Source organism: Podarcis filfolensis, assembly GCF_964270895.1.
Source record: "Podarcis filfolensis genome assembly, chromosome: Z".
Classification (NCBI taxonomy): Eukaryota; Metazoa; Chordata; class Lepidosauria; order Squamata; family Lacertidae; genus Podarcis; species Podarcis filfolensis.
Window position 1 is genome coordinate 36,853,287 of NC_139617.1, and position 10,748 is coordinate 36,864,034.

Sequence of the window (10,748 nt, forward strand, 5' to 3'; positions counted from 1 at the left end):
AATTCTTTTTTATCTATTCGCTTTCTGTATTTTGTATTTTTATTCTTATTTTTTCTTTTTTATGTATTTTTTTAGGTTTTCTTTTTTTCTTTTGTTTTTTTTTATATGTTCTTTTTTGTATTTTGTAAATTTATGTTTTTGTAAAATTCCAATAAAATATTTTTAAAAAAACACATTTGGAAATCAGAGGAAAGACCGTTATTACTTTTCTCCCCCTGAAGGCTGTTGATGGGCAACAAATGATTTGGCACAGGTGCATGTGGACAGGTGGGTAAGAAAACACCTATGGGCTGATTTTGCAAGATAGCAATTAGAAAACACCCACCCACCCACACATTATCGACAGTCTTTAGAAAAATCCTAACCCAGCAATTCAGAACTAAGGGCCACTTGCCAATCTCACCCGAAACGCTTGCCAAAAGCAACAGCAAGGAGATGCAGAGGAAACACTGGAAACTGCCTTATATTAGGACACACTGTTTGCCCATCTAGCCTGGTACTGCCCATTCAGTGGTGGGAAACCTCCAGCCCATGGGACAAACTAGGCCTGCAAGGCTGTTTTCTCAAGACCCACAGACCTGCCCCATGCCCAGTGCTAACACAGTATAGTCGTACCTTGGTTCTCGAACAGAATCTGTTCCAGAAGTCCATTCTACTTCTGAAAAGGTTCGAAAACCAAGATGTGGCTTCTGATTGGCTGCAGGAGCTTCCTCAATCGGAAGCCATATTGGACGTTTGGCTTCCAAAAAAAGTTTGCTAACTGGAATACTTACTTCAGCTATTCCACACTCCTGCTCTAGGTGCTTGGGCAGAGAAGGCTCTCACCTGCTACCCTGATCTTATTACCTGGAGAAGCCAGGAGTGGAACCTGGGACCTTCTACATGCAAAGCATGTGCTCTGCCACTCTCACCAGAGAGAATAGAATGGAATGTCCGGGTTCAAATCACTGCTCAGCCACATATGAATATAGCATCTTCCTCACACCCATACACAAAATTCAGCTTCCAACCAGGGAATGGAAATGATAAAATTGCCAACGCTCACAGAGCTTCAGTTCAGATGGAATGCCAAACCATGGTGGTTTGGAATCCTGGTTTGGAAGGCAAGCTCAAACCATAGTTTGCTAGTTCAGATGCAACAAGAAACTGTAAAGTATTTCATTGAAGCGGAGCAAACAAAGAGCCTGACACTCAGTCCTGTGACATTGCCACTGCCTGTGAAACGATCCCACTGCTTCCATGCCCCCACCACCAATGTCTCATTGTAATGTCATGTGATTGCCAGGTGGGGGACACTGCCCATCTTCCAGATTTGGCCCATCAGTTATGTGTGGAGGAGATAACAATCTGGGCTCCTGGCCAAATCCCATTCTCTACCCCTTCTGTTGCAAATGAACTGGAGCACAGAAACACATCTACACGGCCCTGGCATGTATCCAGGTCAGAAGTGGAAGCTTATCTTCACAACTGTTAAGATTAGCGGCAAAGGAAAACAAACACAAGGTTTAAGATAGGGGCAGGGAGAGAGAAAGGGTTATATCCAGTGCTAGTCCTTCTCAGAACCGAGAACCTCAGAGCCTATCTTGACTAAGTTAGATCCATAAATTTTAATGGGTCTACTCTGGATACAACCCAAAATTCCTATTGCCAAGGCTTTAGGTAATCCTTTATACCCAGGAGGAGGATTTCACGCCTGGTATTCCAATGCAACAACAGTTTCTTAAGTGGGCATAAGATGAGAAAAGCAATGGACTTTCCTTCACTGGAGGTTTTTAAGTAGAGGTTGGATGGCCATCTGTCATGTATGCTTTAGCTGAGATTCCTGCATTGCAGGGGGTTGGACTAGATCATCCTTGGGGTCCCTTCCAACTCTACAATTCTATGATCCTATGGAAGGTAGATATAAGGAATCAGAAGAAATATTAAAACAAAATATAAATACTAGACCTAAAATACTAATCCATGAATATAAAAACCAAATATTTTAAAAGATAAATCCACCTCAACTAAACTAAACTAAAAGGATGAATGGGGGGAAAGGCCAAGGATATAACCAATTACTTTGCAAACTAGGGGTAAAGGCCTTGGTAAAGAACAGTATTTGTGCCTGGTGCTTATAAACAGACAGCGATGACGCCAGTAGGGCCTCCCTTGGGAGAGCATTCCACAAGCAGGGAGCAGTGTTAGAAACAGATATTTCAGCTAATTGCCAAATGGCACCTTAAACCTGGGTGACAGTCACAATATATCTAGGTGCCTTTTTATAGCAGGGATTATTATTATTAAGAATTATTTACTTTCTATACCTAATAATAATAATAAGCCACCCATCCATCCGACTAGGTTTCCCCAGCCATTCTGGGTGGCTTCCAGCACATATAAAAACATAATAAAACGTCAAATACTAAAAACTTCCTGATACAGGGCTGCCTTCAGATGTCTTCTAAAAGTTCTTCATCTCCTTGACATAGAGAGCATTCCACAGGGCGGGCACCACTGCCAAGAAGACCCTCTGCCTCATTCCCTGTAACTTCACTTCTCGCAGTGAGGGAACTGTCAGAAGACCCCAGGAGGTAGACCTCAGTGTTTGGGCTGAACAATGGGGGTAGAGACGCTCCTTCAGGTATACTGGGCCAAGGCCACTTAGGGATTTAAAGATGAGCACCAGCACTTTGAGTTGTGTTCAGAAATGTACTAGGAGCCCATGAAAATCCTTTAGGACCAGCGTTATATGGTCCGGAGGCCACTCCTAGTCACCAGTCTATCTGCTACATTCTGGATTAGTTGTAGTTTCCAAGTCTCCTTCAAAGGTAGCCTCATGTAGATGACATTGCAGTAGTCCAAGATGGAGATAAATCAGAGCACGTACCACTATGGCGAAACAGTCTGTGGGCAGGTAGGGTCTCAGCTGGCATACCAGACATGGGTGTGGCGGGGGGGTGGTTGCCCCCCTAAATCAATAAAAATAAAAATACATAGCAAACTGATGTTCTGCCCCCCCCCCAACAAAGGCCTGCCCCCCACAGCAAAAATCCTGGCTACGCCCATGGTACCAGATGGAGCTGGAAGACAGCTGCTCTAGACACAGAAATGACCTGTGCCCCCATGGACACCTGTGAGTCCAAAGTGACTCTCAGGCTGTGCACCTGGTCATTCAGGGGCACAGTTACCCCATTCAGGAGCAAGGAGTCCCATACACCCACCCACACCCTGTCTTCCAAAAACAGTACGTCTGTCTTGTCGGGATTCAACCTCAATTCATTAACCACCATCATTTCCTCCAACCGCCTTCAGACACTCACACAGGACATTCACTGCCTTCACTGGTTCTGATTTAAAGGAGAGATAGCTCTGGGTATCATCCACATTTTAAAAGAAAAAATCTCAAAGCAGTTTACAACACATTAAAACATCAAGTGAAACAATCCAGAAGAAAACAAATGCAAGCTTCAAGGAAAATATTGCAGATCTTTCTCTAAGTGACATTTTGCTTTCCCCATACTTATTTACCTACCTAGCTGCCCCGTAGCTGGAGGACTCTAGGAAGCTACAGATAGCCTTTTACCTCCATGAGCTCCATAAGACAGATCTGTCTAATTAAGCTCCTTGGTATCAACAGTCTTGTCCATCTTGATTGTTAGCTTGATGTTGTCAGAAAGGGACACACGATTCCAGCAACTGGTATTTGGAAGCATCTCTGACTGTGGAAGCACAGCATCGTCACCACGGCTAGTAGCCACTGATAGTCTTATCCTTGATTCATCTGTCAGTCCTCTTCTAAAGCCATCCAAGTCGGTGGCCACTACATTTTGGAGCAAATCATGTCAAATGCCCATCAACTCCAGTATTTTCTCTCCCAACAGTGGCCAACAGCGAAGCCCACAAGCAGGCCATACGGCCAATAGCCCTCTCTTCTGGTGCTCCTCCTCAGCACTTCATAGTGTTTCTGATTCTGGAGGTGGCATATAGCCACCATGGCTAGCAAACACCGATAGCCTGGTTTTCTGTGAATTTGCCTATTCTGCTTTCCAATGGCTGCTAGTCACGTTTGCTGTTACAGGGCCTTCAGAATGAGAGACAGTGTGTCCCTGAATAGCAGTCACTGGGCAACACCTGCAAGAAAAGGGCATTGTTCTTATGTCCAGCTTGTAGGCTTCCCACTGGGGCTTTCATTCGGCTGCTATGGAAAAGAGGATGCTGGACTAGATAGGCCTTTGGTCTGATTTAGGAGGGCTCTCCTTATGTTCCTGAAGCTGGTGGCCACCAAATCTTGCGGCAGAAAATTCCATAGTTTCCCCATTCTTGATCCTAGCTAGGGCCTAGGCAAGAGGCAGGAGCAGCAGGGAAACCTCCCAAGATTTATCAGAAAACCCTATGAAGGGGTTGTAGCTTAGTGGGGGAGCATCTGCTTTGCATGCAGAAAGTCCCATGTTCAATCACCAATGGCAACTATTCCAGGAAGGGCTGGGAAAGTTCCTTTTCCTGAAATCCTGGAGAGTTCCCGCCAAGTCTGCTTAGCTAGATGGGTCAATGGTCTGACTCTGTATAAGGCAGTTTCCTAGGTACCTGGAAAGGCCAGAGGGTCACAGGCTTATAAAATGTTTTCCTGCTGCATCAGTGCAGCAAATTCAGCAGTCAGAATTCAACAGCAGCCATCCAGATACACCTGAGAAGCCCAAACCTGAGCCTAAAGGCAACAGCCTTTATACAGTTTGTCAACAACACCTGATATTGAAAGGTATACAGAAGAGAAAGAAGATGGTGCCTGAAGCAAGTCTCCTGTGAGCCTCAGCAGAGGGAGTAGGAGCTTTTAAAAAATAATACAAGACACACTCCCAGAAAACAAGCTTATACCTCAGCCACAGATAAGGACTCCGGGAGTCACTGGATGGCATTCTAAACATCCTCCCTTCCTTTGAGGCTCTTCGAAAGCCCCTTTGAAATCCCGCTGAAACCATCCAAAACTCCTCAAAGTTATCTAAAGCTATTTGAGGCTAATTACAACACTCAGAGTTTCCTTCAAACAAAGCCCTCAAATATACGGAGGGACAAAGTAACCCAAATCTAGTCTGGGGATGGTACTCACAGTTATAAAGAACTAGGAATTTCTCTTACACAAGCTGCAGAAACGCCCCCAAGAAAAAAGCAGGCCAAAATTTTATACTATTTCAAACCAAAAGCAGACGATACAAGAAACATGGAGAGCCTGCACTCTCACGAACGGTCTGTCGACCGTACCTGGCATGGGAGAGGTATACTGTGCTGAGCATGGAAGTTCCATTTGGCTATCATGAATAATAGCCCTCAATAGACTCATCCTCTGCCCCCCCAAAAAATAATGCTCATCTATAAATTTTAAGGGCAGTATTCAAATCAAATGTCCCACCAGTGCAAGGATTTGCCTACTAGCCATTATAGGTGTGCTCTGCCTCCACAGCTGGAGGCTGTAATACCAGTTGCTGGAAAACGCAGGAGGGGAGAAGGCTTGTGCTCGGGTCCTGCTTGAAGGTTTCCCACAGGCCTCTGGTTGGCCACTGTGATAACAGGATGCTGGACTAGATAGGCCATTGGCCTAACCCTGAGGGCTCATCTTACATTCTTATGATTTCTGCTTGTGCAATGGGACTTTCCATCCTCTTTTCCTTTTGCACGTGCACCAATTCTGCTCCAGAAGGTTGGGGGAACCCCTAAGGCTGGTTTTGGGGAGTGAGGAGAATACTCTGCTGTTCAAACAAATTCCTCATGTAGCACTACACTGGATATAACCCTAGGTTTAGGGAGGGGGGAAACAAAGAAATTTCCCCCCATACCATTCCATCACCACCCCAGGACTTCACATTTCTGGTCTTAACTGGTCTACTTTAATATTTCCCTCTGTTTTGGAGCAACAGATCCAGTGTTAGAAACTCAGATATATAAGCTAATAAGGCTCAGCATGGCTCCCAATTTGGCCCATGAGGCTGTTTCCCAAATCACACCCACTCGCCCCACCTCTCACATCATCCGTGACATAAGGTATGGGGTAGGTGAAGATGCAGCTGCCATTGTATGATCAGGAGCCTTAAAGTGCAATGACAAGGGAGGCTTGCACTCCCTGTCAATCAGCTGATCAGTGGCAAGAGCAGGTCACCTGGGATCAGATATATTCCTGAGTATCCCATGGGGAGCTCCTCAGCACAGCTGGACCCAATAGAAAGCAGGGCTTGAAGTTAGTGCTAGCAACGGATAGGAACTGACTTAAAGCTTCCTGGGTCTGGCTGTGCTGTTATGCTTCCCATGGAAAATTCCATAACTGGTCAATCCTTGAAGGGGCTTATAATGAGCCCTCCTTAGCGCTTTGAAGCATCAACAATCTTTTGATCGGCAGCACTTCAAAGCACTAAACACTATTGGCAAGCCCTGAAGTCACCTGAAGTCAATGTGATTGACAGGTGAGCAGCCTCACCCACCTTACCCAGGGACAAGTATGGCTTAGCACCAGTGTGAAGAACACCTGAGGCCCTCCAGCTATCATTGGACTACAGTTCTCATTCCATCATCTTTGACCACTGGCCATGTGGATTAATGGGAGTTGGAGCATAATGACATAGAGAGAGGCACAGATTTAGGGTGATGCCCAAACAAGTCCACTATCTTCAACCCCAACACACATAGGAGGAGCCATTTCCAGACAGACCATAACATGGACCAGGAATGGTCACAAGGCAGATGTGGACTGTTCAAGGACACCTTCCCAATTACCAACCAATTTCAGAACTGGGATACTGATAACCCTTCTATTGCAAAAAGCAGAGGGGGGAGGAATGAAGTGTACCCCACATAGGCTAAGCTCCTTCCACTCCTTCCCAAAAATCAAACATTTAGCACGCTTGTGGTCCAAGGCATCGTGATTACAAGAAAAAGTCCAAAAGAGAGGCTTTCATCTCCCTCTCTCTCTCTCTCTCTCTCCATGGGGAATATAACCCAAATACTAGGCTAGGGTGGGGGCAGGGGGGAGAGGAACTTTCAAGCTTTAACCAGTAAAAGAACATGTATCTGTATCTGCAAAAGGCAAGCAGAGTTTATTGATATTTATATACAGTTTCATAGCCCACCCGTCTCAATTTTACCTGTGGCTCTGGATCTTTAAATGCTTGACTTTGGAAAAATGTGTGAAAGCTAGGTGCTAACAGAAATCAATGACTGCCTGTGACTGCTCAGCACTGGAGAAGAGATCTAATGTAACATTCCACCAAAAAAACACCCCAGCAATTCTACCTGCTAGAAGCCAGCTCAAGAAAATAAGAAGCACTCTTAAACACAGGCCATCATCCTGAGAAAAAAGTAGCACCACCTTTTGTGCCTTTCATCATGCCCCCCCCAAAAAAGCTTAAAGAGGTACTGATCAAAGACGACAATAAAAAAAATTCGATTGTCACAATCCTCATTTTGTATTACAGCGACAGCCATTGACAGTAGAATTTTGGATGCGACACACAGTGACCATCTTGAAGGCATAGACAGATCCAACTTCCCAAATGTTCTCGTTTCATCATCACCATTTCACAGCTGGGAAGCTGTACAACTTTGGGAATGAAAACCATGATTTGTCGCCCCAAAAAGACACAGGAAAGAGGGGCGTGTTCTCCCTACAAACCCATTAAATGCACAGTTCTTAAAGAACAGATTTAAAATTCTAATTTGATCTACAAAAGGGCAGGGGGGGGGGGGAGACTGACCACATCAGAAAAACTAACAGCCATTCACACGCACCAGTCTCACAGTAGAGGGTAACATCACCCAACAATATACTTCCAACATTCATTACACCACGCCACACACGCACTTAATGTCACTCATTTCTCAAAGCAAGACTTTTCTTCATTTCCTCTCCTCCACTTTTAGTCTCTGGGCCAGGATCCTGCCCGCCCCCCATAAGAAGCCGCAACAGGATCACAACACAACCAATGAAAAAGATCAGACCCAAACTTCTGAAATTCCGTTGAGATTCAAAATTCTTTCTTTTTTTAAAAAAATTAAAGAATCCTCATCTTTCTGCATTTGAAATAATAAAAATAAAATTCTTATTACCTTATTTAAAGTGTGCCCTCCCCCGCCAAAAATGCCAATTTCTGTATACAATCAGGTGTGTCGTAATGGAAGAGTGATGTCGGTTGCTATTTTAAAAGATGCACATACACACACACACACGTTTTACATGTATGGCATGTCAGAGACCGATATCTAAGGTAAGAAACAGTTTTGCAGTTTCAGTCACAGGGGACACACACACACACACACACACACACGTAGATATACATATCCAGGCCTTCCACAACCACAACGCACGGCCAAAACAATGGAAGGCAGAGATGGATTTAAAAGCAAAACAGAAGCCTGGGCAAAATGGCAACGCTGAAAGGCAACACACTAATTAAAAGTCAAGACTCTCCCAATCCAGCGCACCCGAAATATATTCAGTCACTCTCATTTATGTTTTGGTTTTGAAGCGGCGGAGGGGGGGGGGGGCAGAGAATAGAAAGAGGTGGGTGTTAACTGGCCCACATCTTCTCCAAAACCAAGGACAAACCTCCATTCTCCATCCCTGAAATCAGCATCGCACAATTTTGCAGTAATAACGATCATTACAATTGCACGGTTTGTTATTGAAACTTCAGAGGGGGGTGGGGAACCAACGCCCTTTCATCAATTCTCCCTTGCAAAACCTTCCAATTCCCTCTCTCCACCACAAATTAATAGCAACAGCAATAGCAAGGAGCACCTAACAATAATTTCATAACCCCTAAAATGACTTAAACCAAATGCATATTTGGGTGTTGCTCTGGAATTTTTTTTCCTTTTGCATGGAGGCATCAAAACTGGATGGAGGTCTGCTTTGCATTTGCAAAACAAAAACAAACAAAATGGGGTCAGCAGAGTCTGAAATAAGTCAAATATGGAAGGGGGGGCCTGCGACCCCTTTAAGGGCCAAAAAGGGGGGGTAGGTGGGGAGAGCTAATGGGATTGTTGGGGGGATGGTAAAAAACATTCCCCTCCGCCCCTGAGGTGGGGGAAAACCTGGCCTACTTCACTCCTTCGCTTTCCTTCCTCAGTCTCCATTTTATAACTGCCCGGCCTCCCACCTCGCCCCACAGAAAAGCCCCCGAACTGCATCCTGAGCCCCCCAATACCCACCTGTTGTGGTTGTAGGGAGCCAAATGTGCCTGGGGAGCCGGCTGGCGGGGGAGCTCGGGGGCTCGGGGGTCAGGATGGCTGCGGATTGCAAGGCAGAGGCGGCGGCGACCTCCCAGGCTTCTCGCGACTGCCTCTCAGTGTCTGCTATGGTTGCCTCCGCCTCCTCCGCCTCCTGCGAAAAGGCCTGTCAATCCCCGGGCTGGAGTGAACAGCTGAACCCGCAGCGGCCAGGCCTGCGAAACGGGACAGCGGCGCCTGCCGGGCCCGCCGGGGAAAGCAGGGCGCTTTGGCTGAGGAGGGATGAAGGGAAAAGAACAGAAAGAAATAAAAGGGGAAAAAATGGGTGGGATAGCAGATCAGAGAGGGGAAAAGAGAAAGACAGAAAGAATGGACCTGATCCCAACAAAATTAAGCACTTAGAGTGGTTGGTTGTGTTATAAGAATTTTAAGGTCATATATATATATATATATAATGTTCATAACTGCATATATAAACCACATGTCTGAAACCCCACAGAAAAAGTCCTGAAACCATTTTGTCCCTCCCAAATTGACCTCAAATATTTCTCTGCAAGGTCGGAGGAAAATGGAAAAGCCTTCACAAATCCTGTCTTAAGGGTATGTCTGTGTATGAATAGGAACTAAGTAGTTATCATAACAAAAGACTGGCCAGGCTCCCCAGGTAATCCAATCAAGTGACCATTAACAGGTAACCTGCCAGACAGGAGATAAACAACGCACTCAGATTTCTGCTGTAGACCACCTTTTCTATAATGTAGGTATGATGCATCTGTGGGGTGGTCTTGGGCTACACCCCTTCCGTGATGTAGGTATGATGTTTCTGGGGATGGTCTTGGACTGCAGGGCGGGCAATTTAAAATGTCTATATAAGGGCGGGCAGACCTTTGTTCTGGGTCCTCCTGCGTGTGAGGAGAGCACCCTGTTGCAACAGCTTTAATAAAGATCAGGCTTACTACCTGCTTTGCTTCTCAATATTCTCTGGTTGGCCTGTTATTTTCTCCTACCGATAGGGAACCCACTTAAGGACTCTATACGAGCTCTTGGATACCCCGTAAGGAAAGGGCAGATTTTGTTTACAACAATTGTTTTGTTATTTGCCCTTTGCCCTAAAGTCCCAGGGTGGGTTACGATAATTTAAAATACAACATTAAAAATGTTTTTAATGTTTATGTTTATAATGTGTTTTAGTTTTAGTTGTATCTGTTTTAATTTATGCTGTGAGCCTCTTCTGGTCTTTGACTAGGAGAAAGGTAACGTATAAGCAAAATCCATCAATTAAAAACAATTCTTTAAAAACTTACAAAAATGCAGTCACAAAAAGTAGATTGTGTTCAGCTAAACTCTACTCAGAATAAACCCACTGAAATTAATGGATGAAAGTAAGTCATGTCCATTTTTTTATTTTATTTTTTGCATTGGGTCTGTTCCTGAGCAAAGCTAGCATTGGATGCAGCCCTTAATTTACATTAAAAACTAAGGCTGCTGAATCCTTAGCCTACCTACCTGGAACCAAGACCCATTGCGTTCAACAGGACTGTCTTCCAAATACACAT

General features: G+C 44.9%; 1 protein-coding gene across 21 annotated transcripts in view; it reads right to left on the minus strand.

The window, feature by feature from the left end:
- Positions 1–9,463, minus strand: part of PRRC2B (proline rich coiled-coil 2B) — a gene marked incomplete at its 3' end in the record, with an annotated part of 68,867 nt that extends 59,404 nt beyond the window's left edge. For 7 of the 21 annotated variants that reach the window (XM_083596824.1, XM_083596813.1, XM_083596821.1 and 4 more), the window contains exon 1: positions 9,175–9,459. Of the gene's footprint in view, positions 1–9,174 lie in introns of all 21 variants that reach the window. The other 14 variants (XM_083596820.1, XM_083596816.1, XM_083596808.1 and 11 more) reach the window with 4 other exon arrangements.
- Between the last annotated feature and the right edge of the window lie 1,285 nt (positions 9,464–10,748).